Below are 3,300 nucleotides of genomic sequence, written 5' to 3'. Positions count from 1 at the left end.
TGCTGTCCTGTTGCCCATTCTTTCTAGGTAGCATTGCTTTTGATGATGTCCATTCTGTTTGTCTAATGAATGCCAGAGGCAGCTGATGACACAGTGGATAGAGTGATGGGCCTGGAGTCAGAAAGACCAGAATTTAAATCTGACCTCAAATACTTACTAACTATGTGACCAGGGTCAAGTCACTTAACCTCTGTCTGCTTCAGTTTCATCCAAGGTAAAAGGGGCATAATAATAGTACCTACTTTGAAGCACCAATGCTTCTCCCCCGCCCTTTTTTTTTTGACAAGGTAATTGGGGTTAAGTGAGTTGCCCAGGGTCACCCAGCTAGTAAGTATTCAAGAGTTGGAGGCTGGATTTCAACTCAGGTTCTCCTGACGCCAGAGCGGATGCTGTGTCCACCACACCACCTAGCTGCTCCTTCCCTTCACTTCTTCTCTATTTTCTTCCCAAGGCCTTGCAAAGCCTCTCCTGTTGACCATTTGGAATTTGGAACCAGACCTGTTTTTTCATTGGTTTAGGGAACTGCCAGGCCAGGTGGCACCTTTGTAACTTGGAGTATTGCCCAGAGCAAATGACTGACCCAGGGTCACACAACCAGATTATCAGAGTTAGGACTTGAACTCAGGTCTTCTTAACCCTGCCCACTACTCCACATTGCCTACTAGCTGTAACTCCAAGAAAATGTATCAGGAAAAAGGAAGGCACCAGAGAGGTGGAATAGGGGAAGGAAAACAGGAGAAAAGCAGGAGAGAGACTGGAGAGAAAGGGGGGAAAAACCAGAAGACAAAGAGTGGAGGGAAGAAAGGGAGGGACTTCTTGATACTTTCAAAGGAGGCTGTTTCATTGGGCCCAGAGGGGTAGCCCCAGGAGCCAGCTGGTGCTGGGACTTGCTCCATCCAGGTCTCACTGTCCTGAAGAAGTAAGCCGAGGTAGGAGCCCAGAGCTCGGTTGGAATGTCTGTCAGAAGCTGACAGAAAGCCAAGATAATTCACTGCCAGTTGATGGGGTGCTATCCACAGAAAGGCTGCAAGCTGGATTCAGCCCAGGCAAGAGGGAACAGTCTCCATCAGCACATGTGGGTGGGGGAGGGAAAGGGGCATCTTTCTATCACCCCTTCGTGCTCCTCTTCCCTTCACCTTCTCAGGTGCATCAACCCTTGATTCTTTGGAGGGAAATAACTCTGCCTTGAGGCAGTGAATCCAAAATCCTCACATGGAAAGGCATTTTGTCCTGAGACAGTTTTTCTTGATAAAGTTCCAACTTTGACCATGATCTAGCCTAAGGCTCCAGGGAAATAGATTAGAGGTAGGAGGGCAATGAAGATGGGTTGAAGAGGCAGAGCAATTCAGTGCCACGGAGGCCAGACTGGTAGAGCTGTAAAATGAGACAGCTGTACTAACTGGCCTCTGAGAGCTCTTCCAGCTGTGAGGCTAGACTACTATTTATTCACCTGTCCAAGTTCATCCATACCCTTCCACCTTCCATCTGGGAGGGTTCATGTCATCGCCCTTAAATGATCCTGTAAACTGTGGGACACAGGTTTGGGGAGGATCTCTTTTGGGAGGGGCCGGGGTTGCTGTGCCCTCGGACACCCAAATATACATGGCAAGGGAGACTACCAGAGGAGGTCTGTGTGACCCATTAAAATGTTTTCAGGGTGCTTTGCCAAACTTTTCCATAATTTTCAAATTCCGCTTGGTGGCCCTTCAAAGGAATTTGGTGTATCTAGTCCTCACTCATTTATACTCCACCCAGCAGAGTGTTTGAGTAAGACAATTCTATGTCAAGGGAACCCTCTCAGCCTTTTTCAGGCACAGCCAGGAAGCTACCAGTTAGTTGTAAAAAATAAACAGGTTTCAGTGGATGTCTACACCCTGAATGGACAAAGCCTTGAATCTACTGAAAACTGGACCCACAAAAGTTCTCCTCCCAGGCCTAAAGAATGGGAGGAACTGCCTTCAACAACCCCAAAGAGTGCTCCTTCCCAGCCCAGCTGGCAGAGATGGAAAGTGTCCATGCCAGCTTGAGGGATGTGGAGGCCTGGTGTCCTGCATCATCCCCTCCCCCCACCACACACACACACACACACACACACACACACACCCAACACTTTCATGAAATCCCCAGATGGTACGAACAGAAAGAAAGAGAGAGAGAGAGCTTCACAATTTACACTCTCCACAGGATCTAGAGACTTCCTGCTGTTCACAGGTGACTGGGTTTTATTTTGTCAAACTTGGCTTCCCAGCAGAACTGCTTTTCTCCATCATATCCATCTGCCCATCCTGTCCCGTCTGCCAAACCCCAAGGACAGCTACCCTGCTACCCTTTTCTGAGACAGAAGAGAAAGGGAGAGGTGGTTCAGAAGGGAGGTAAGCTAGAATTACAGGACTTTGGACTTCATCTTTCAAAAAGATAAATTCTTTATCTTAATGAAATCTTACTGAGGGGATTGGAGCCAGGGAGATCTGAGTTCAAGTACCCCCTCAAAAATATACAGTTATGTTACTTGGAGAAAGTCATAACCTTCCAGGGTGCCAGGCACCTTGGGATTTCATTAGTGCAGGTAACTCTCAATGAGAAAATTCCCCCCTAGTGAATGTAGATTGGTATCTTTTCTGCAAGAGTCTTAGAGACTTGTCTAGACTAGAGCACTGAGCATTTGAGGGAAGGGCCCAGCATTCTGCAGTCGGAATTTGTCAGAGGAGACCAGAACTCGGGTCTCACTGACTCAGAACCTTGTGAGAATTGGGAAGGCCAGAAAAGCAAAGATCCCACAAATAGAGTAATGGCAGAAATTGTTATGACTGGTCAATAAAACCCCAAAAAATGACATGCTTAACCCAGCCCAGCAGAGGACCAAGCCAGAGGTGCTTTAACAGAGAAGGAATTTGGGGGCAGCCAGGTGATGCAGTGGATAGAGTGCCGGCGGTGGAGTCAGGAGGATCTGAGTTCAAATCCAACCTCAGACACTTGACACAAGCTGTGTGACCCTAGGCAAGTCACAACCCCAATTGCCTCACCAAAAAACAAAAACAAGAAGAAAAAAAAACAACAACAAGAGAGAGGGGATTTGCCTGACTGGTAATGCCACATTCAAAAGAGAACTCAGGGGTGTGAAACTTAGTAGCAGGTTGAGCCCAATCTCCAAAGGACTAAGGTGATAGAGAAGAGTGTGTCCCCCAGTTTGGGGAGGGGAATTTTTTTTTTTACTTCTGTGCTTCTTATATCTTCTCAATAAATATATATTTGTGAAAACTTAAAAATTTGTTTAAAAAGCTAGCCCTAGAGTCCAGGAAA

Source organism: Phascolarctos cinereus, unplaced genomic scaffold (assembly GCF_003287225.1).
Source record: "Phascolarctos cinereus isolate Bilbo 61053 unplaced genomic scaffold, phaCin_HiC Scaffold_5;HRSCAF=322, whole genome shotgun sequence".
Lineage (NCBI taxonomy): Eukaryota > Metazoa > Chordata > Mammalia > Diprotodontia > Phascolarctidae > Phascolarctos > Phascolarctos cinereus.
The sequence above is the reverse complement of the archived record's forward strand: the minus strand, read 5'-3'. Positions refer to the sequence as shown.